The sequence below is a fragment of the Mandrillus leucophaeus genome, unplaced genomic scaffold, assembly GCF_000951045.1.
Source record: "Mandrillus leucophaeus isolate KB7577 unplaced genomic scaffold, Mleu.le_1.0 Scaffold172, whole genome shotgun sequence".
Taxonomy (NCBI): domain Eukaryota; kingdom Metazoa; phylum Chordata; class Mammalia; order Primates; family Cercopithecidae; genus Mandrillus; species Mandrillus leucophaeus.
The window spans coordinates 2,817,191-2,842,038 of record NW_012101721.1 but is presented as its reverse complement, the minus strand read 5'-3'; the positions used below and the strand labels follow the sequence as shown (position 1 = coordinate 2,842,038).

General features: G+C 42.3%; 1 protein-coding gene across 6 annotated transcripts in view; it reads right to left on the bottom strand.

Moving 5' to 3' along the window:
* NCAM1 (neural cell adhesion molecule 1) overlaps positions 1-24,848 on the bottom strand; it is a 313,732-nt gene that overhangs the window by 133,677 nt on the left and 155,207 nt on the right. The window contains exon 1 of one of the 6 annotated variants that reach the window (XM_011977018.1): positions 4,691-5,203. The exons of the other annotated variants lie outside the window; for them this stretch is intronic. The gene's annotated coding sequence lies outside the window, so the exon portion shown is untranslated. Of the gene's footprint in view, positions 1-4,690; positions 5,204-24,848 lie in introns of those variants that run through there. 6 annotated transcript variants of the gene reach the window in all.

The following is a 24,848-nucleotide window of genomic DNA, read 5'->3' as shown; positions in this document are numbered from 1 at the left end:
CAGAGGCAGCTGAGCCGAACAACAGTGGCTTTCTCTGCTGTGTGCTGTAATCACCCATACACCTGGGACTCATGGCCCGCACTGCTGTTTCTTAGATGAGAATGTTTTTTTTCCTAGGGTAAAGCTGGCTTTGGCTTTGGAAATTAATTAGATATGTCTGCATTTTTTGTTTAGCTCCCCGAGTATGCTATGGACATCTAATTTGCATTTCTGTCTTGTCCCTCCCTTGTTGCCTTTGTTGCTTTTTCCTTTTGTCTGAATAGAGAACAAGAATGACTTCCGAACACGACTGGTCAAACATGCTACTCTTCAGAGTGTGTGTCTATATATGTATGTAAAATCCAAGTGCCTCGTTTGATGCAAAACAACCTTTATCCTGAAGAACATTTCAGCTCAAGAAAATGCTCTTTAAAATGTCTAATTCCCTACTGTGATTTCCTTTAAAGTTCTAATTAGTTGTGCACCATAATGAATTCTGTAAATTGCAGTGTTTCATTTAAAGCTTTTAAAGTACAGAAGGCCCTAATAATGAGTTTTGCCACAATCAGTCTTTGAAGAAAGTAATTTTGACATGTAGGTTTCATATTTTTGGAGATGTCATACATTTTAGATATAATCACAATGTTGAGTAGCAAATTAATATTTGTTGCTTAATGCCATCAAAATGTCAGATTAATGAGTAATTAACAACGTTTGTACATAATGTTATTTCCTTCTTTCTGCAAAGGCCAAAAGCATAATGGAGAATTCAAGGCAAGAAACATCTTTCAACAGATATATTTTCTGAGTTCTCCTTTTAAATAACTTACTACCAGGTCTATAAACTGTCTTCTTTTAATGGTCAGCAAACAGCTGGGTTTCCAGATAACATGGGGAACATAAAATATTCATGTTATTTAAGCTATTTCTATATTTTACTCATTTTTTTATTTGCTGGTCTTGAAGGGGAAAGAAACCATGGCCACTGCCTGCTCCCTCCTTTTAAAGGAAAGATTTATTCCCTTCTACAACCTCTGCCTGCTATGCCCTGCTTTAGGACTACTAAGCTACTCTGTATCCCATACCTATTTTTCAATCTTTCCTTCTCTTCTTGGATTTAATTGAAAAGTGACTCTCTCTAAGCATACTGTCCATGTTCCGCGCCCCCCATTCCTCAGAAGAGGCAACAGCTGCCCTTTGTTTGGTCAGTGTCAGCCTTGGCCTTCCCCTGGACACATCCTCTGTCCATGTCCCCAGTCTGACCACACCCACAGCATCATTCCACTCCATTCAGCTCCTCCTGTTGCACTGGGACCACTTATCCCTCTGTTGTCTATTGCCAGCCTTCCTTTTCCATTCCAAGGCTCAGGATTAAGGAATTGGAAGCTACCCTCTCCACATCCCAGCCTCCTGCACGGCTAGCATTTTCCTAAACCCCTCAAGCCAATTCCTGGCCTCAGACCATTCCCACCATCCATTCTATCCATTCCTCTGCCTGGGTCGCAGATCACTGAGATGGAGAGGAGACAAATCTTTGCGAAGTTGGCTTATTACTGATTCAAACACCACCAACTTTGAGAAGCATGGATGGTGCTCAGATATGCTTCACGCACGCCTCCTCATCTTCCTGACCCAGACCTCACAGAAACTATTCTGTTGCCCAGTCTGCTTCAATTCTCCTCGGTCCCCAGCCCCGTCTCACTGGAGGGCCTTGCTCCTGCACCACGGCGAAGGAGAGCCCTCTGGAGAGTGTGGACCTAGCCAGGGTTCCTTCACTGCCTCTCGCCCACCCCACAGCCCCACACACCTGTTCCTTTTCCCCTCCCATAGCTCATTTGTAATTCTCAATAGGAATAACGTCTCTAGCCAAAATCTAAGGCGGCTGTGTATTTCTTTCTACTTGCATGTGTTGCAGTGATGGACTTCCTAAGACTACTATGTCTCAAACTGTCTCCTTTCTCGCAGTCCCATTCTTGCCACGCATGCTATGTATTACTTTTTTAAAATTAGAGACAACATCTCACTTTGTTGCCCAGGCTGGCCTTGAACTCCTAGGCTCAGGTGAACCTCTTGCCTCAGCCTCCCAAGTAGCTGGGACTGCAGGCACATGTCACCATGCCCAGTCTGTATCACTTTTTAATTTCAACTTAAAGTGCACTAAAATAAAAACCCTGAGCAAGTGAAGTGTCCAGTGTCCACCCTTGCCTGCAAATTAACGTAAAAGTAAATGAAACCACAAGGGAGATTCCTTGCATTTTATCAATTATACTAATTTTGGGGCACACACAAAAAGAGGTACTCCCCAGACCCATATAATATACCAGAAAACCTGTTATGCAACCTCCCCATTACTGATCTTCAAGAACTAGCTGGCCCTGGCTTTCTCAGCAAACAGTCTAATCAGTAAGTGGAACCCTGGGTGTTAAATCACCTTGCCTACATGGCATTGCAGGTGGCTCTGGCAGGTGCCTAGTCCAGCACGTCCTTGATTTCCCATGCAGAACACAGAGGAATGTACACAAAAGCACTAGTAAGCAAAATAGCTCCCAAACAGCTCTCGAAGGCTTAAAGTGCCACTAACACTAAACGTCCTGAATCAGGGGGCCTATCTAAGGAGCAAGTTCACTGCCTACCCAGGGAATACACCACCCGGCTGGTGTATTTCAAGAAGCTGAACAGTTGGAGCATCTTCATCTTGCTCTGGAGCCTCACAAGGGTTCAACACATTGCACTTCCCATGCTCAATCTCTGCAGATCCTGTTGCCCAAGTCTGTTTTCTGTGTCAAGTACCCAGTCTAGGACATACTCTCGAATCTACTAATATTACTGCTTAAGAAGCACATTCTTGATCCTTTCTTACAGATGACATTTAAAAAAAAATCAGCGAATGGTTGTTACTTTTTTCTCAACTTGGCTATCCGAAGGTGAACCCCACCTCTGCCTATAGAAGCTGCTCCCCGAGAAAATCTGGGACTGTAGTGAAGCCACGTTGGTTGCCACAAGCTCCAGCATTACCAAAATCTCCCTACCCACTCACCTCCTTAGCTCCCACCCTTTCCACTATTCTCACACAGTTAGCAGCACCCAAGAGAACTTTGGGAAAAGACCCCTTTTTCACCATCAGAACCTCAGGTCAATGACCGATAAGGTCTTGTTCCCATAGCCCTACAGCTCAGGCACTGTTCTCCCTGGCCTGATCCAGTGTGCCCCAGTGAGGAGTGGGAGGAAAAACAGAAACTGTCTGCCACTCAGGATCACATGGTGCTTTCTTCTTCTTAGTATGGGTTACTGCAATAAAATAAGCTTCTTCCCAAGCAACAAAGCAACACGATTTGAATTCATGGCTAATCCTGAGCTCACATCATTTACATGAAATGATACACATTACGAAAATACTTGCAACTGTGTGTCACAAAGGACAATCATTCTAGTGTGAGGGTGATGGGGAGTGCAGGGGGAACATGTGCTTCCACAGCCTTCTGCCCCAAATTTGTAGGAAAGAGAAGTAGGGAAGAGAAAGGATGCTGGGTTATAGGACAGGGGATAGGAACCTGACAGCCACTAAGCCTCAAAATGAGTGTTCAGCCTTAAGGAGCCACTAATGCTTGGCTTGACTATGTTGAAAGTTTAATAATACAAGAGACAGTGAAAATTGACTATTGGAATGGATATACACATCCATTCATCCAATCAAAAGATATGGTGGGAAAGTTGCACACATGTTCACGGCAACCCGGTAGCAAAGAAGTGAAAGCAGCCCAGATGTCCATCGGTGGGTGAATGGATAAACAAAATATGGTCTATATCTACAATGAAATATTATTCGGATTTTAAAAAGGAAAAAAATTCGGTTGCATGAGAAAATATGGATGAGCCATGAGGCTATTATGCTAGGTAAAAGAATGCAGTCATAAAAAGACAAATACTATGTGATTCCACTTATGTGAAGTATCTAAAGTAGTTTAATTCTTACAAACAGAAAGTAGAAGAGTGTCTGCCAGGGCCTGAAGTGGAAAGGAAAAGGAAAGTTGTTGAATGGGTATAGACTTGCAGTTTTACAAGATGAAAAAGTTCCGGAGATGTATTTTGCAACATTGTTAAAATACTTAACACTACTGAAGGGTATACTTAAAAATTGTTAACACGGTCAATTTTATGTTTTGTTTTCCCACAGAAAAAAGGCAAAGAGAGAAGAAAGAATATATGGTAGGTGGATGTGATTAGCCGATACAAAATTACAAATTTTCTCATTTGGCAAAGAACATAAATGGCCTCTCCCCTAACATGACACATAGTTAATGAACTCATTATTAGTTGAATTACTTTTGCTTCAAAGTCTGGAGCCAAAGCAATATTAACACCCCTCTCACCTTTTTATTTCATATTTTGGTCTTTATACAGCTTAACTGAAATGTCTGTGAGTTTCTCTCCAAGTTTGTGAGCTGCTGACAAAAACTCATAAACGCAAAGACTCCCCCTGCTCCACGACTTTCTCCCCCATCATACACATAAACCTGAGTCTCATTCAACACCAGGCCTCAGGAGATGTGAAATCCATCAGCCAAACATCAATACGAGAATTGAGGTCCTCACAATCCATCACTTTTTCTCTTAAAGTAAGAAAATTCCCAGTGATTAAAATGCATCTCCTTTTGCATGTTATATAAGTTGGTGCTGTTTCAGCATGTTAATATGGTTTGCAGTTCCTTACCTTTTTGTTGCGATGTGAAACAGATGATGGAATTTCATTGCAACAGAACACAGCAGCACATCGCCAGGTTGGAAAGAAAAGCAAAAAAGAAGAGGAAACAGAGAACAGTTAGATTACGTCCTTGGAAAGAAGGACAGAGTGTGCTCCTAATAACATCTATCACACAAAGAACACAGCAATAACAAAACATAGAGATATTTTTATACACAGCGACACACTTCATAAGAGACACTTCTCCTGCCATCATAATTAGAAACCTATAGCTTCTGGCACAAAGAACAAAGAGAAGGCTCTTTAGCATCTACCCAAAGACTTCCCTCCTGAGCTTGTCTTTTCTTAGCTGTGGATTCTGTTACTACAAACACGTAGGACACAATTCCTCCTTCAACAATGCAGGGCTGTCTGGGCATGGGTTCCTCTTCTTATAATACCTCTCCTGAACCTGAGAAGACAGTTTCATTCCCTCAAAATACAACCATGGCACTGGCACGAACATTTCCATATTCCCTAACATTTCTGAGACGTGGCTTATAAAACAGACAGTATACATGGCCCTGTGGAAGAGGCTTCTGGTGTGGGAAGGTGGTGACAGTTCTCCAGTCTCAATAGGGGTGGGACAGACCTCTATGGGGCGGGTCAGGCCGACTGTCCTTCCTCTTCCTGTAATAGCTACCTCAAACATTAAGCAGGGAAAATGGACAGTGTTCACTGGAGAACTGCAGTGTTCCCCAGCAGTTCCTAAACACGCTCTCTTTCTCTCTCTCTCTCTCTCTCTCTCTCCAGCCCCTGCCCCCCGCTCTCTGACACACACACACACACACACACACACACACACACACACACAGGCTTCCTAATATATGCCCGATCCCAAACTCATCTGAACCCCCTTAAAGCTGTGCAGCTGAGCCTAGGAGCTGGGAGTTGTGTTGACTGCCATACTGGGGAGAAAATACAGTGTAGAAACCCCGAAAGGAGAGAAGGTAAAGCCCCTTATCCCTTTGGGGGCATTGAGGAACACACATTGTCTAGAGCCGAGGCAAGACTGAACAGATGTGAATTGAAGGAACCTGTCCTTTTTTTCATCTTTTCCTAGTTAAAGAGGCAAATCAGCAGAGCCTGGCTCAAAATTTAGGTCAGAGTCTCCTGGGAGAACTGTCTTTGCTCACGTATTTTACAGACATTATTTCAATGCCTGTTGTTAGCTGTCTGAGATGAGCCTGCACAGAATATGCTAACAACTCAGCTGACCTTTGACCCCTGGCCAAGAGCAAGGGACAATGAAGGGCCTTACCGAACCCCAGCATGGTGTTCCAGCAAGCCGAAACAGTGTCCACACAGAGGACTGCAAAGTCATGGAGGAGGGAGAGGATGTGTGTTTCTTTACTCCCTAAAAAGCATCTTCTGTCCCCCTCCCCATCTGAACAGAAACAAGTGCAGAAGACACACAGCTCTCTGTCAGGGCAAAGGAAGTGGCTCACCTAGCTCCAGACGGACTTCAACTTCCTGGCTATGGCAGAGATGGCTAACCGTTCTCCAAACCTACTTCCCTTTACCAATGGGCATCCAGCTAGACTTCATTTCCTCATCTCCCGACAAGTGAGCCATGACCATGTGGCTGGGTTCTGGCCAGTGGATTATGGGTAGAAATCATTTATGCCACTTTTGTGACTGGCCCCTAAAACCACCTGCTCGATCTTTCAGTCATCTCTCCTCCCCTATCAGCTGCCTGGTTGGGGACATCTAGGGGGAAGACAGCAGAGCTTTGACATCCTGGGCCCCTGAATGACTGTGTGGAGCACAGTATGCCCCACCCAGCTATGGGAGTTTCTGAGCATGAGACATCAACATCTGCTGTCCTGAGCTGCTGAGGTCTGAGGCTTCACCTGTTATGATGACTTCACTTACATACCCCTTGCGAGGGTGGCACACTGCCAGGTTTAGCTTCCATTAGACACATCTGTGTGCTTCTAACACACCCCTCTTTCTCATTTAAGCTCTTCTGAATGTGTGTTGTTCCTTATAATCAATGAATCTCTGAGTAAAATGGGCTTGAAGAAAATGTCCTGGAAGCCCAGTGAGAAGGCACAGTGGACTGGCTTTTGGAGTGGGGCAGGTGGTTTTGTGTCATCCCTCACACAGCCCAGAGGGCAGAAAGCATCAAGACAAAGGCTCCTGACAGGCCCTGACAGGGCTCACTGCTAATCACATCAACTAGCTTGTTTGCCTCTTCTACAGCCTACCTTGAAAAAAGACAAATAGGCTTCAATTAAATTTAGAAAGAACATAAAAAAGAATTTCCTGACAGCAACTGGAATATCTTGGATCAGACCACAAGGTCTGAAGCTCTTCAGAGCTAAATATGAATACAGAGGCAACTGTTCCCAGTTGGTTTAGGTCAAGTCATTACTGTGTGTCCTGTGATTTTTAGGCTAAGGAAGCAAATTTTTCCAGAGGAGGAATAGAAAAAGAAAAGGTCTCTGGTAGTTTTCCTCATAGTCCAACCTGTGCTGCAAGGAGACAGTTACTATGAAGTTACTATGAAGGAGACAGTTCGACGAAGGACTGCAACAATACCACCATTTCACCTTAGGAAGAATATCCTAAATATGACATACACCCCCATTACACACTTGATATAGGCTTAGGAAATAGCCCTGTACAAGGTCACACTTATCTTTTGCTGATGGGGAGGTGTAAATCCATTTAAACCACAGGTAGGGAGCATTTGCAATGTGTCCTACACTGGAATCAGCGTAGGGGAAGCCAGGACTTAGGACTTATCATTCCCATCTTCAAGTTGCTTACAAACTACTAACAGAAGCAAGACATAGCATGAAAGATTAAATAAAATAATAAGACAATAGCACAAATGATGTCACAAAAGTACCTACAGCCCAGTCACTGGGCAGAATTCAGCCTATTATTTGTACCCAAATTGCTTTTCAAACTCATCTAATCTGCCAACGCCACTGTTCCTCGGCACTCCCAATCCTAGTTGCCCTAGTTGTTTGATTTGTTTCCCTATTAATATACATCACTTTGTGGTATACTGTTTAATTGACTCATTGAATGTATTTAATAAGCTTAATGAAGGCCGGGATTTTCTCTGTTTTGTTCACTGTTGTGCCCCAGTGCCTTGCACAGTGCTAGGCACATAGAAGATGCATAATAAATATCTGCCAAGCAAAGGAAAACCATGACAAGCTTCTGAAACCAGAAATTAATTTTTAAAAAAGTAATTCCCATGCTCCTAAAAATATTGTTTGCAGACACCCTGCCAACAATAGCTAGAGCCTGCTCGCCAATGTGAATGCTGAACAAGGCTTCAAATTTATAAGGATCTCCACTGTCAAAGACAAGACACTGATATTTGGAAGATGTAGTGGGCAAAGCCTGTCTTCTACGTGGCCATCTTCTTATTTGAATTAATGGTATAACCAAAAAGGGGGCCCTTAGACACCCATGTGTAAATCCAGAGGGCCATAAGTGCTGTTAGTGCCGTTAAAAAAACATGGTAATAACATTAAAAAGGGCAAGTCTGTGTGTCCCACATGAAATGTGTATCTAATACAGCAAAACCTGAAACTACCAGAGCACTATGCTAAATTGCTGGCCTATGTACTTAACTAGCAAGGGTCTGAAAAGAACCGCAAGGGCAGGATGAATTGAGGCTGTTCACCCTTGTCACTGAACACATATCTTCTTTATTCAGGATGTTCACAATACTGTGAAGTCTCGTAAGAAATCTTGAAATCCACATTCCTGCCTCTCTCCTAGCAATCTTGGTGCCAGTGTATTCGTTTGACACTTTGGGGCTCCTATGGCATGAGTAGAGAAAGATCAGTTCTAAGGAGTTTTTCCAGAATAATGCCATATTTAATCAGTGGATGAAATGAACAGGATTTAGTCTTCCTGACCAAGTTCATCCCTGTGCTCATCTCACAGCTGTGACTGAGTGGGCATTTTACTGAGCAAATGATGGATGCTCATACGTCTTGGTCACTGTTACTGGCATAAAAAAATACAGGTCCTTGTCTATAGAGTCCCCAGGAAACACACCCAAAAATAATCTCATTATAGTGAAGACGAAGCCGATGGAGACATCCAGCTCCAGCTCCGCGTGCACAGAAAATTATGCAGAAACCAATCTGCCAGGACAACAGTTTAATCTTCAAAAGTAAAACTTGGCCCTAAGATACCAAGCTAATAAGAGATTCTCATTGAAAATATCTTCATTTGTCAGACCCAAAGGGTCCTCTTAGGGAAATGAGAGGTCCCATGTGAAATTCAAAGGAGACTTGGCCTTACAGTTCTCCAATCCAGAAGTGAAAGGAGAAAGCTGTTATTCCATGGTGGCTCTCCCCAGAGTTCATCTATCAGGTTTTGTCCAATGAGAAGACAAAAAGCCTCCTTTAAACTGTACAGCTCCCAGATAAAATAAATATGAGTTTAATCTTTCTGCTCTCTTTCTTGCTCTATATAATCTCCCCCAAGGATTAATTTTTAATATATCGTGTGTGTGTGCCTGCACGCATGCACACACACATACACACACACCCCCCACAACTTAAAGTATTGTAGTTACTCTCCAATTGCCGGTCATGAATGTTAATAATTCCAGCTGTCCCCAGTGACAAACATGGCCTGTACCCCCACGCCCATGCCCACATGGCAGCTTCTCCTCCCTATCTCTCCACTCATTCCTTCCTCTTTGGAATCCAAGTTGACCCTGCTAAAAAGGGTCTCCAATAAAATGAGAAATACAAGGCCTATTTTTCAACCGGTAAGCCCAGGCACAGAGATGCGAGTAAGTCATCCCAAGAATAAAGAGGACTAAAGGAGGGGGCATGCCTGTGAAGGGGGCAGAGGGAAAGGACGCTGCTGTGGGAAGGGATAAAAGCCGAGTTTGTTGTCACCATTGTCACCATGGAGTATATCCCCCTTTTTGTGATTTTTCTTCTTATACAAATGTCTCGTTCCCTAGACTGTGAACATGGAGGGGAGGAACCATTTACCACTGACTCTTGTATCCAAAGCTCCTGGAGAAGAATTGTATGTGCAGGACACTTTCTAATACCTGAATGCACTGATAAATAAGTCACAGAGTACTTTTATTCCCTTTTCACATAAGAACAGAGGCCTGGAGATGTGAGGTTGCATACCCAAGCTCACGGAGCTGATAAGTGACACACCTGAGATGCAAAGCTCGGTCTGCCTTCTCCCAAACCGTTCTGGTGATGCACACAAGACCCGAGCAGTGAAGAGCTACCGAGTAAATGGGCGATGCTGCGCGTATTAGATGCTGTTGGAAAGAAAGTGTGGTTGCCAAAAGTGATTTGAGGTGCATGGCGCACGGATTAAGTAATAAAACAGACACCAGCCAAGGAAAAATGTACGACCAGGCCAAGACGATAGACAGAGGGAGCACACTGTCGGCCCCAGCAGTCTGGTGCGCATGCCACAGGGAGTATTTGGTCAAAATGATGGCTCAGCCACGCCCCATGTGATAAGCAGCCACCCTCCCGAAATCCCCTGTGCCCTGAGGCTACTTTATGTTCGGAGTTCCACATACTCAACATACAACTGACTTGCTGAAAGGCAGCCCATCTTTCAGTTGAGAACCACTGGACTATTTCTCTGTCTTGTAGGGAGGCACGCTGCTGAGCAGCTGTCTGATTTTTGTTACTGGGCACTAATCACTTAAGCTTTTTATTGTTATAATTCCTTTTTCTTTTAGTGGAGATTGAATTACCAAGTTTCAATGCCTCGCGACTCTTAACACCAATTTTTTAAAATTTCTATCCTCTCATCACGACTTACCCATCACCAATTTTGCTAAAAGCAATGAGGGTTTAAAAACACTATCCCTAAAAGATAGTTCCTGCCTTAAAAGGTGTTGCATTTATACTTCCATTATAATCTTCATTCCTTTCTTTTTACAGGAGCAATTAGACCAGTAACAGTACAATGCAAGCTTTATTTTAAATGGCTTCCGGAAGAAAAGAGACAAAAGCATTGGTAACTCCTGAAACAGTTTTCTGTGCACAGTCTTGTAGCTCCCTATGGCAGGCAGGAGTGGACATGGAGCTTTTGCAGAGCTCTGATAAGCTCTTGTTCATTGCAAATTCCATTTATTATTCTACGGCAGTGTCTGTCCAAAAGAATTACCTGGAGAGCTTTTGTAAAAATGCTTTCTAAATCCCACTCCTGGAGATTCTGAGGTAGAGCCCTGGAATGTGGATTTAACAAGTTCCCAAATGAGTCTACGACAGAATCAAGCTTGGGAATCACAATTCTAATACATAAGAGGTAATAGAATAGGGACAATGTGTTGTTCAGACAATCAGCAAACATCACTATCTTCTCTGAGTTCAATGTTGGAATATAGGCGGCCACTGTGGTAGGCAGGAAAGTGGCACAGAAAACAAACCGGAGGGAGGATTTATCCTCTAGAGAAAGTTTAAACCTGGCTGTGTCCCTTGAACCAAGACCTGTCTGGCTGGTCTGAAATAAACTGCACACTGTAAGGAGGTGTGGTGGATATCCTGGGATAAATGGGCACTACGGCAATTCTGCCTAAGTCTGGCCTATAACGTGGATGAGTTTTTCTGCTGCGAATTTACTTATTCTCTGTCTGTGTTGTGGGCAAATTTGCATTGTGTCTGCAGTGGGGGTTGGGCACTTGAGTGGATTCCTATTGAAAAGTAACAAAATTTCTTTTTATGAGAACCGTTCATGTAAAAGAATTTCAAAACTATGTAAGAATGTCAGGGAGACAAGAGAAGCTCGATAATTTGTCAATTGCATCCGCTGAGAATACAATTATGAGAAAAATGAACTGTAATGATATAATAGATCTTTTTGTGTTGCTTAAAGACTAAGCAATAAAAGAGCAGGGTGATAAGCATCGGAAGCTGTGGCTATAAACACATCTGAGTCTGTTTCATGAGCACATGGGGTAGGCCCACCCTGGGATGGAGGCCACATGTAGAACTCTATACCTTGGGTTCAAGTCCTGACTTTACCACTTGGATGAGTTGTCTGACCTTGAGCAAGCTGTAAACGCTCACTGAGCCCAATCCTCTCAGAGTGGCGCAGAGACCAGAGCTGACACTAGAAAGCACACAGCACAAGGCCTGCCACATAGGAGGCACTGAATAAATGGCAGCTATTTACTGTTTTTATTATATTACTGTATATTATTATTATTCTTTGTTTTTGTTAAGGGTAGGGGAAGGTTTTATTGTTACTTTTTTTTTTTTTTTTTTGAGAAAGGGTATCACTCTGTCACCCAGGCTGAAGTGCAGTGGTATGATCTCGGCTCCCTGCAATCTCTGCCTCCTAGGCTCAAGGGATTCTCCCACCTCACCCTCTCAAGGAGTTGGGACTACAGGCATGCACCACCACGCCCGGCTTATTTTTGTATTTTTTGGTAGAGATGGAGTTTCACCATGTTGGCCAGGCTAGTCTTGAACTCCTGACCTCAAGTGATCTGCCCAATTTAGTCTCCCAAAGTGCTAGGATTACAGGTGTGAGCCACCACACCCAGCCAGGTTTTATTATTATTTTTTGTTGTTATTGTTGTTAAGGGTAGGGAAGGAAAGACTCAAAGATGTAAAATCAAACTTTGCAGTGTGGGACAAAAGCCAGTAGCACAGATACCACAGATGACGACTTCAATCAATATTTTAATTCCAAAGGTCTGCCCTCATGTCCAACCTGGTGACCTGGCATTCTGCACTCTGCCCAGCGAGTTCTGAGTTGACTATCCACCTTTGGCTGACTCAAACAGTGGTTTCTAGACTAAGGTAGTATAAGCCACTACTGCTGATCAATTCTGTCTGCTCAAAGCCAATAGCATGTAAAGGGCCACTCTTGGATCCACCCAAGCCACAATCTCTGCTGCAGTTTTGATATAATCAAAATATAAGGGCGATAAACGTTAATCCAACTGAATCCCATTCATTAATAAATATAATTGAGATTTCTATTGATTTATTTACAACCATTTTCCCACGTTCTCATAAATGAAATATGCTGTTATTTTTCTGCAGCAAATGGTGTTAGAGATTAGAATTTCTAAGATACTGCTGCAGTCATTATAGAGCAAATGTGGTCCATTCCTTAATAAGTGTGACAATGGAAACCGCCTTGCCTGGAATCTTTTGGGGACTCAGAGAAAGGCAGCTTTGTCAGAATCTCAACACTGGACTACCTGCTTCCTTAGCAAAGCCATCCATTCAGTAAAACAATATCAAAAAGTTACTACCCAACTGTGTTTCAGAATATGAGGGCTGCATCCTCTATTTCTCTAATCATATTACTTAAGATTTTATAAGTTGTCCGATTAGAAGGTTGATTTAATTAGAGTACTAATAGAAATGACAAACATTACATATGCTTATATATTGCTAAACCTTTTTCAATTATACTGGAGGTACCACCAGTGTGATGGCTAATGGCAGACATTCAGGCCTTTAATGACGGAAGGCCTCAAGCAATCTGCACACATTTTTATGACACACATTAAATATACATTCAATGTACTGCTGAGAAATTTAGCAGAAGTGTTGATTCATGCTCTTTTGCCAGACCTGGAGTAATCCAGCTGTCAGTAAACGTGTCTTATATTGACTTTAATGCTGTAGTGACAGTCAAATGAACACACACAGGAAAAATGAGAATTCTTTTTTCCTTGAAGTATTATACTTTATTGCTCTGGCATCTTTTGATAAGTTATTATCCAAGGAAAGTTCTTCCAAAATAAACAGCTACCATCAGGAGCTATGCTGAAGAATGAGATACACCTCAGTTTCCCATACATAATGAATCACAAGACTAAAAGCAAAGAATTTGGAAATATCTTGTGACTGTAAACATACCACAGCCGCCCTATTGTACAGACCGGGACTTGGCTATGGTGCTGTCAGTCCCTGCTCGGCTGAATTTAAAAGAGTCAGAAAAGAGAGGTGGAGATCTGTTTCTTTCACTGCGCAGCAGAGTCCTGAGCAGGACTTGTTCTGTTGCCCTATATTGGTGACCAAGGAAGCAAAGCTAAGGTCAAAGAGATGGGCAGGTGCACTGCAGTCTGCAGAGTACTAATGATTGAGAAGAGACACCTCCGGAAAAGCTCAGGGAGATGGCAGAATAGTGCCGCGACACCGCACTCCCCACTTGCCCCTCCTTCCTCCTTCCCAGTCTAGAGAAGACAAAGAAGACAGCAGGTGGAATTCGCTCGGGGTCTTCTGCCTAGTGAGAATAGCTACAGCTTTCCCTTCTTCTTTCCCTGGCATTGTTATCCTTTCTTTCACCTAAAGCAAGAGAAAGGTGACTACTTAAGAGAATGACTTTGGAGGAGCCAGCGTGAAGGAGAACCTGGCATCCCGGTTCCCAGCTGGATGACTGCGGGGTCAGCCGCTTTGCTGAACGGCCCTGAGTCCCCCAACCACCCTGAGCAGGCAAAAAGCGAATTGGAGAGAAACGATAGGGCAAGAGGGGTCAGGAACCATCTAGCAAAGGCCAGGATGAGTGAGCTTCCCAAGCGCCAGTGGGCCTACATCCCCTTGCCAGGGTCCTACCTAAGGGGGCAGCCAGAATGTCAAGGGAGCTCAGAAAGGAAAGGCTGTGGGCTGTACCACCAGAAACGGAGCTGAGGGGTGGCTTGATAAAGCCGGGTTGACACTGTATCTCCTACATCCAGGAACCACAGGATAGGGAGTCCCCCGAAAGGGCTCTAAAGAAACCTCCCTTGAGTACCATGAAAAGGCCAGTATTTGGATGTCTCCCATCTGGCAGGCCCCCACCACCAGTCAGGGGTACCAGAGAAGCAGGCACATCTCCAGAGAGAGGATGGCAGCCATGGCCAGTGGTGTAAGAGACACTTGTCTCCTCCCCACCCTAAAATACAGGAAGGGAAGGAGAATGAGAAGAAGGACAGAGTAAGAGTGTCCCAGAGCTAAATCAAATTCGTTTACCCTTCTCCAAAGGCAAGGGAAGGGGAGGAGGATGGAAAGAGTAAGCACCCCCTCCAATGATTCAAGTCTTTTATTTTTATGTTTTAAATTGATACATTAATATTTGTACATATGTACGGGGTACATGTGATATTTTGATACATACATATAACATGTAATGATCAAATCAGAGTGTTTAGATTATCCATCACCAGGAACATTTATCATTTCTTTGTGTTGGGGATATTTCAGATCTTCTAACTATTTTGAAATATATAATATATTGTTGCTGTCATCACCCTATTGTGCTATCCAAAACTAAGATTTATTTCTTCTACCTAACTCTATGTTTGTATCCATTAACCAACCTGTTCTTCCCCTCCTTCCTCCACCTACACACACACCCTTCCCTGCCTCTGGCAACCACCATTCTACTCTCTACCTCCCTAAGATCAACATGTTTTAGCTCCTACATATGAGTGAGAACATGCAATATTTGTCTTTCTGTCCCATACTCTCTCCACTTAACAGAATGATCTCCAGGTTCATCCAAGTCCTTTTAAAACTAAACAAGGCAGGTGCTGGAGGGAATGGAAAAGATGAGATTTACAAAGAATATGAGAATGGTGCCTTAAACTAGACAACCCTGAGTTCCTTTTTATTATTATTATTATTTTTTTGAGACAGAGTTTCGCTCTTGTTGCCCAGGCTGGAGTGCAATGTCACATTCTCGGCTCACTGTAACCACCGCCTCCTGGGTTCAAGCGATTCTCCTGCTTCAGCCTCCAGAGTAGCTGGGAATATGGGCAGGCACCACCACGCCTGGCTAATTCTTTGTATTTTAGTAGGAGACAGGGTTTCTCCATGTTGGTTAGGCTGGTATCCCCCAACCTCAGGTCATCCGCCTGCCTTGGCCTCCCAAAGTGCTGGGATTACAGGCATGAGCCACCATGCCCAGCGAGTTTCTTTTTAATTAACAAAAACAAATGAGGTTCCACCAAAGATGTTCAATTTAATAAATCTTTTTTGAGGATCCACCATGTGTCAGTCACTATTTTAGGCACTTGAGTGACAATGACACTAATGAATGAAACAAAGATCCCAGCCTTCCTGTTATTTATGGAGAAGAGAGATTTAACACAGTGCAGTTAATACAGTGAGTGGAGAAAAATAAAACCACTAAATTTCTACCGGGTTCAGACTAATCGATAAACCAGTTTCAACAGCTTTCTAAGATTAAACAACTTTTTTCTAAAAGTTTTGCTCTCACGAAAACACTAAGTTCTGCAAAAGGACCTAGAGATTGAAGAGGGGGGGATGGGATCTGAAGGCAAGCTGATGACACCAAGCAACTGTTATGGGCTTAGAGAGATGGGTAAGGGCACTTGGAATCGGCCGAAATAGACTAGATTACCCCCTTTCTGCCTCCATGGTGTCTGCGTTCTTCACTGATTCCATCCACATCAAGCCTTATCTCCTCAGGATAATAAAATCAACCTGAGACAGGAATCTGTGCAAAGCATGGCCACAGTAGCACTGTGGACAAGATAAGAATTTAAGATCTGCTTTACATTTGCCAGTGGAAGCACTACCATATTTTCTAAATAGTTACTCATAGAGCAAAAGACATGACACAGCAAATAGGTCCACATTTACAGACAACTCAAAAATCTTTGGATAGGCACCTGAAGGAATGGATTTTGTCTTCATTCCTAGTTTCTGATTTGATTCTACTTTCCTGGAGAAGGATTTTGTTCTGCCTCCTGAGAGATTGGGAAGGCAGGAGAATCTTGAAGCTCATGAAGTCCTACCAAGACAAAAACGAGTCTCTGGGGTGTTGGGGATGATGACTCCGAAATTCACAGTAAATCCTACTCCTGTCTCCTTTTTGAGGAGGATCATCGTTATTCTTCTCAAAAGTTCCTGTCTGGAGTACAGTGCCTTTTTTTTTTTTTTTTTTTTTAAGATTGGTGTCATTGGAGAGGCATGGTGGCTCATGCCTGTAATCTTAACACTTTGGGAGGACGAGGCAGGGGGATCACCTGAGGTCAGGAGTGGAGTTCGAGACCAGCCTAGCCAACATGGTGAAATCCCATCTTTACCAAAAAATCAAAAGTTAGCTGGGTGTAGTGGTACATGCCTGTAGTCCCAGCTACTTGGGAGACTGAGGCATGAGAATCACTTGAACCTGGGAGGCAGAGGTTGCAGTAAGCCAAAATTACCTCACTGTACTCCAGCCTGGGTGACTGAACAAGACTCTGTCTAAAAAAAAAAAAAAAAAAAAAAAAAAAAAAAAAAAAAAAAAAAAAATTGGTGTTGTTGGGGCTCAGAAAATGATATCCCAAAATATGGCACTTTAACATGCTGAACTAAGGAGGCCACCCTGCTAATCCTCTGTCTCTCCCAAAGCACAGGATAACACTGTCCTCTGATGTTTCCTTATCTACCCAGAAACTGGACCCCTAAAGACACAATTGCCTTCAATCCTTTCCCTGAAAGTTCATTAAGCAGGAAAGATGACAACTCATATCACAGAGGAAGAGACTGAAAATTAAACATCACACCTAGAGCCTAGATAATCATCCCAAACTATCCTCTGTTCTCAGGTCCCATTCAGTTCTCAAACAGCATCATGTACAAAGCACTGACTGGTCTTCAGGCTCATTCATTTACAGCCCTCGCTGCCTTCCTTCCTTCTCCTCAATGAAGAGGGCATTTAAGGGATTTAAGTATCAACCCTCTGGCATTTTCTTCGAGTTTTTGTGTTTTGTATGATTCCTGTGCACATATGTGCATGCAATCCATTTGTTATGCTTTTCTCTTGTTAATCTGTCTTTTGCTATAGGAGTGTCAGCCGTGATCCCTTATGATGGGGAGAAAGGAGATCACCCCCTTTCTGTAGCCACAGTGTTTGCCTCTTTCACTGATTCCATCCAAGCCAAGCCTTATATCTTCGGATAATAAAATCAATCTGAGATGTGAATCAGCGCAAAGCGTGATCACAGCAGTACTGCGAGGGGCCTGTGGTATTCCTAATGAGCCTGGGTCACGATTTTATTTAGTGTCAGATGATCATGTTTGAATACAGCTAAAGGTCCTTCATTAAGGCTAGGCTGTTGACTGTTTATAAGGTAGAGTGGTATAGATGGTGGTCGTTACTTTTAAATGGCTGAGTACTAAAAAAGACAAGGATACTTCTACCGGAAACCTTCCAACTTTGCAAAATGAGTTCACTTTTAACACTACCCTTGGATAATGCCAGCCTACAGGGTGCTAATGGCCCGGGGAAGTTCCTCAGAGCAAACATTAACACTACCAATTCTTAACTGGAGAAAACAAAAGTGCCAGCATAGCTTAAAACCCTTTGACTTGGTTTCTGTAAAATGCCTTTTCTTCATAAACCAGTAAATTTTCCAACCTGGCACAGTCAAGGCTGGCTAATTCTTCTTAGACAACTGAGAGAACACTCTATATTCAATTCTTTTAGAAAACTGTGGAGCCTAATTAAGCCTAACAGCTAGAGTACTAAATGCAAATCTTCATCCTCCAGCAATTTAGTTTAAATAGCAAAGCCACTTTCATTTTTCTGTGCGCCAAATAAGTATTTTGTCACCTTGAATTGAGACCAATAATAAACTAGTCGTGGGAAATGTAACCCCAGACCGGGTACTGGGTTGTGTGTAGCTCTATGGGGCTGACATTAATAAAATTCTGTTTATCTCTAATACATTAAAATAGTATTTTATAGGAAAATTTCAATGTGTGGCACAGAGAGGAGACATGCTGAACCCATTGACATTTAGCTAACAGAATTTTTAATAGAATTGAGCTGGCCTGGGAAGGAAGAAAAATAGGAAAGAAATGCCAACCAGACAACTCCCTAGAGAATAATTTATTTTGGTTTTATGTGATATTAAATATCACTTCCTCCACCAAGGTTGGAACCTGTATTAGTCTCAGCAAGCAAATTTTGCACGTCCCAAAATTCCATCGCGATGGCCCCTGGGTCAATCCCAGGGTCTAGGGCACTGCTACCAGCCATTCCAACAAAAACAAGACAATTCACTGTGAATGGTGCCATTTTCCATGACACTGTGCAGATGACATGAGGGCTTCCAGATCACAGAACCAGTGGCTGATAAAACAGTGTGTGAAACCTATACCCCCTTGGCCAAATCTGACTTCTGGCTTTATTTCCTCTGCTCCATGGCTATCATCGGCTATTGTTCCGGACAGAAGTTCTGCAGCTCTGAAAGCAGTTTTCCCTCCCATATGGCAGGTCCAGGGCTCTAAACTGTGATGACTCAACTAATTAGCATTTCACAGGGCAGGGAGAACTGTCCAACCCTATAAGTGGCCAGAGTTTTCAGAGCATCTTTCTCTCCCTTCCTCTCTGTCTACATGTCACTTCTACCTCCTTTTTTGTCCTTCCTCCTCATTCCCTTCTTTTGCTTTGTCTTCCAGCTCTTCCCCTTCCTCCCATTTACCTTCTTTTAAAACTAACCATAAAGAGGTATCTTTTAATGTTCTTCTCTTAATTTGAAGGTGATTTGAATATTTCCTATTTCTTTCCAAAAACCTTTTTAAAGGAATTAAACACAATTGATTTTTGTCTGTCTGTGCTCTGTAATCATTCGTTTTGGTATTTTAAACGCTTACTTTCTTTGACTTGTTTTGAATATAAAGGTCTTTTCTTTCCTTGTGTTTCTGTCTTTTAATGGCTCATTTTCATTCTCTATGCTTCAAATGAATACTAAAATTCAGTAGAACAGCTTCTGACTTTTTTTCTATACAGATTCCTTTCTCTTCCTTAGACTCACAGGTTTCAATTCTGAACCCATTCTTCCATTCTATTCACTGCAACTTTTTTACTGAATGCCTACAGAGGCCAGGAATCAGGCCCGGCACTGGGGAATTCATTGTTTCATGAGACAAGCATACTAGAAGGGGAGACAGACGATAAATATGTGAACATTATATTTGTGTATAATATAACAGTATTGTACACAAAATAATCAGACATGACCTGTGTGGCAAAGAAAAGACTCGCACACTATGAGTGAAGAAGCAGGAGGCCTGTTTGAGACAGGCCAGCAGAGAAGGCCTCGCCAAGAAGATGCGTTCCTAAAAAGTGAAGGGAACTGCCATACAAAGGGCTGAGAAGGAGAACTTCAGGGGAGGGAACAAGGACAAAAGCCCTGAGGCAGGGAGGAGCTTGGATTTTCTAGGAACTTGGAAAGAACATGAGTTTTGCTAGACTGGGTCTAGCAAAAGGAGAGGAAGCGACAGGGCAAGACGACAGGTAGCAGGGATCAGAGCTTGCGAGACTTTTCTAAAGAACTGAGATGCTGTTTTTCAGACTACTAGAAAGTCGTCGAAAGGTTTTAAGCAGAAGAATGGCATAATCTGGTTTTTAAGATATTTCTCTTTATGCATTACTCTGGAAGAATGTGAACTCATGACTTCCGAGCTCTTTTCATCAGATTTCCAAGATCAATGACTAGTTATACCTTTAAACCACCACCATGGAGAGTCTCTCTGTAAAAGGACCACCACTTAAAACAAAGCAATATGTGCCTTTATGAACACAAAGAATTTTGAGGCCATATAATCAACATGATTGTGAAATTACAGAGGGACCTACTTTCTAAAAATTGGACAAGTTTCCTACCTGCACATGTTTGTTCAGCACCCAGCTCCCCCAACATGGTCTCCTTCGAAATCACTAATACAGGCCAGGCACAGTGGCTCATGCCTATAATCCCAGCACTTTGGGAGGCCGAGGCTGGTGGATCACCTGAGGTCAGGAGTTCGAGACCAGCCTGGCCAACATGGCAAAAACCTGTCTCTACTAAAAATACAAAAATTAGCTGGGCATGGTGGCTGGTGCCTGTAGTCCCAGCTACTCAGGAAGCTGAGGCAGGAATCGCTTGAACTCGAGAGGTGGAGGTTGCAGTGAGCCAAGATCATGCCACTGCACTCTAGCCTGGGTGACAGAGCGAGACTCTGTGTCAAAAAAGGAAAAAAGAAAGAAAGAAAGAAAAAAAAAAGAAATTACTAATACAAATTTAATACACCAGTTTCCTGAAATATTTCACTGAAATGATGAGGAAGTTACTTTTAAAAACGAATTAAGGAACACATTGTAAGAAGAGTGAGAAGAGTGAGAAGCGTAAGTAGTAACCAATGGCTATGTGGCTAAGATCAGTTTCCTGATTTTTAAAAGTTGTATTTATGTAGTTAGTTGGTTACCATCAAACTCTGTGTCCATGTAATATCTGTTGAATTTTAGGTGATAAATAGGGAGCAAGTGACGAGAAACTTAATCTACTTTGGGAAACAATCACTTCATAATGTAAACCCCCGTTCTAATCCAATCAATCACAAATCCATGGAGAATTTACTGTTCATACCTGCTATCATTCCCCCTGTCTGCCCCTGGCCTAACCTCCATGTGCTCTGCATCCTCCACCACTCTTTCTGTCACTGTCTCTTCACACGCTAGCCCTCCACCTCTGCCTGCCTGCTTCTTTTCTCTAAGACCCCAGCCCTAGCCCCCACCCTTGACACAGAGCCCAGGGTTCCCTGAAGAACACCCTGCAATGATCCAGGCTCCCCTTCTCATTCTCGAAAACACCAAGGGCTGTGAATGAGGCAGGTGCTTTTAGGCCACAGAAACTGGCCCAGTGAAAACATCTTAAGTCCAATAAAATCTTTCCCAATAAAGGCAGGGCCCTGTTCTGAGACATCAGTAATAGGTATCATTGTCAATTACATGCATCTCATTTGGGCTCATCTTCCTGTCAGGCTAAAATAACAGCTGAACAGAAGCAGGACTCCTCTCCAAGACAGACACAGCTGAAGAACAAATGCTTATGAGTGTCCTCTGAGAGCACAAAAAGAGTAAAAACATTTAACATCTTATTTTTAGATTCTAAGTACCTAGATACTATGACCAAAAAAAAAAAAAAAAAAAGAAACCTCAGAGAAAAAAATGATTCAAGTGGAAAAATGTGACAAATTCTTATTCATAGTGGGTTATTTAAATAATAAAACTAAGTATCACGGTAACCTCCTGATCCCTAAACCTCATGAAAATAAGAGATGATAATGCACTTTTTAAAATACCTTCTTTCAATCTGTGCTATTAATCACTTCACTCTCAGGTCTAAGTGGCCCAGAATGGTCTTGCAAATGGAGACCAAATGACTGCCTGAGATGCCAGTTTGTAATAATTTGTGTATTTAAAAATCTGTCTTCCTTTTTCCTCCCCCCTTCAAAATTTCAGACAATGTCAAGCAGTTTGCTGTGATGATAATAAGATGCATGTTTACTTGACCTTCATAGGTCAGTGTCTTCATATTCTGTTCTGGCTTTAAACTAAAAGGCTAAGAAGTCTCACAGATTTATAAGTGGTACGAAATTTATCAGGATTTAGATTATTTTGCCAATTTAAATTCTCATACACAATTTCGTTTTCCCTCAATACAGCTGTACAAAGTTGCTGACTAAATCAATAATTTTCATTATCCCAGAAATCTACAATCCAAAGAAATTTCTGGATGGTCATCAAAATTTTTGTAGTTATTTTGGTTAGGTTTAAAGTAAAAATGACAATCAGGTCGTTCACAGCACAAGTACCTGGTCTGAGTTGAGGGAATTAGAGAGGGAGTGGGAAGGTAGGAGTTTGAAGATTCAGGTTCTGTGTACCCCAAGCAGAATGTTGAGAGGAGGGGAGGGCGTTGTTCTTTAACAACATTAACCACAGGCAGGACGTGACATTTTTAAGCCATGTTTCCTAGAACACTGTCTGAAGACCCCATGCAGTGGAAAGGACACTAAATTGTGAATAACTTAGATCTGAGCACTAAATATATTTTGGGTTTTGCTTCTGATGTATTAGTTTGCGCCCTCATAACAGTTTTTGCTGGCCACTAAATGGCTTATGCAGATGAGATGAAATACAAAAAAAAAAATCTGTTTAGAGAGCATTAGGAGAAAGATATTAATGGTGCCCCAATTTTGTAACATATTCTTGGCACATGAAATATTGAAGGCCAATTTGCAAAGAGAAACATGTAATTTATGTCTACTCCAGTCTTATTCAAAAGGATTTGAGGTGGAAAATACAGAATTCATTCTGCTGGGAGTGCCCACTTGAGCTCACCAGCTACAGAACATTTAATCTTCGATATTCATAAAGGGGCATATTTTTATAAACATTTTTCTATGAAATCTCACCTTGTTAAAAAGGTTACAGTCATAATACTAGATCTTAATCTACTCTTTGGACCCTTTCCCAAAACACAGTGGCGCCTTTTCAAAAAGGCCAGAAAGGACGCAGAAAGAGCCTCCTGAAGAATGTCAATGTGCAGTGCCAATGGGTTCCAAGCAGAAGCCACAAGAGGTACCACTCTCTTTGCCAGCGTTGCCTGGAGTTAGCTTTTCAGGCACCTTATTGATCAGTCTTGCTCTCTGAAATGAGCAGACTAATGTTTGACAGGACAAACCCATAGAAAAAATCAGAAGCTCTTCTCCCTGTCGATAAGTTTAAGTAACTCCAAGGCTAAAATAATTCCAATCGTTTGATGCAAATACACATTTTAGTTTGGAGTCACTTGAAAATATGTGCCAGCTGAACTAGCTTATTAGCTTTGGTTTACAGTCCACTGGGTCTGTTGGGCTGTCATTTCTCTAGTTGCTTTGCAGTGCTATGATGGTCCCTTGGAGAAAGGGCTGCAGCCTCGGAGCCCTGGCATTGCCTGTCTACCACCCTTCCAAAATGAAGGCATAACACAGCAAAATTTCAGGGCAGTTGCCTGAATGGACAAAAGATTATTTACCAAAAAATAGGTAGCACTCAAGCAGCAAATAGTTTTAGAGTAGTTTTGAGTAAGGCATTATGCTAAGTGCTACAAAGATATGAATTAGTATGAGACAGCCCTTACTGTGAAAAGCTCCCTACTTAGGCGAAGGAGGTGATCAGATATCAACTGCATATAAGAATACCTTTATTATTCCCATGTATTTTGGCATAATCTATTTCTGCTTTGTCACTTTAAGCCTAGATTTTTGTATTTTCCATAAACCCATGTCTATTTGGGAATTAGAGAAGTTAGTTTAAACTTATGAGATAAATAATTAAATTTTTTTTTCTGTTAGCAGCGGAATCCTTCTTAAAAGACATCCATATTCCAAACTGTACACTTAAAAATGGTGAAGATGGCAAAGTTTCATGTCATGTGTATTTTTGCACAATTAAAAAGTAAGAAAGAGATATCCCACCATTTAGCTGGGCAGAATCTGTGAGTCTAAGCTTGGCCAGGTTCTTGTAATTGTTATTTGTTTTCAACAAAAACTGTTTCTCAACTAGTGCATGTAAATAAAGTCTCCTTCAGAGCATCCACAAAGTGGAAGAAGGAGATCCAAGAATACATGTGTAACAGGGATCTCATTGTTGTGGCTTCTCTGATCTTCTGTTCTCATTTCTAGAACAATCTGAAAATTCATTTTGTTGGTTGGCTATTGGTAGAATCCATTTGTCCTGACTTTCTGGTCACCGTGTCCCTTACAGAATCTAAAAGAAACTGCTGGCACCCTTGGTAGTGAGGTGGAGGGTAGGGTATTTCCTTTCTTGCTATTTCACGTGGATGCTCAGAAATTATAAAAACTAAAGCTGATGGCAATTTCGCTTCCTTAGCACAGAATGAGGGAAAAGACAGCTCACACACTGGTAATTCCGTACTTACGTTTGAACCTTTACCAGGAATGTGGAGGCAACAAATGTTGGTTCAACTTTTGTCTTTCCATTCATTAGTAATATTATAATAATAAAGCTTCCTTGACACAGGACCTATTTCCAAGCTGTTTCTTATGTTTCACGATGGGCATCTGGGTTAAAGTAACTTTTTGGCACTCCTTATGCACTTCAGCTGGTTGGTGGGGCAATGTGCAAAATGCTGAGGTAACAGCAACTCAGGAACTCAAAAGGCACAGCTACCTTGCTCCCAGGATGCTACCAGCTGAGGAGGGGAGCACTGACTGTCCAGGGGCCTCCCCAGGTGCTATTTATTAGTTATGTCTCTTGAAATATAATCTAAGATTTATAACGGTCTTTTCTGAATTTCCTACTACAAAACATGGGTGAGTTGGGTGCAATTCCTCCCAAGAATTGAGTAAGACTTCCTTTATTTTCAGTGGGGGAG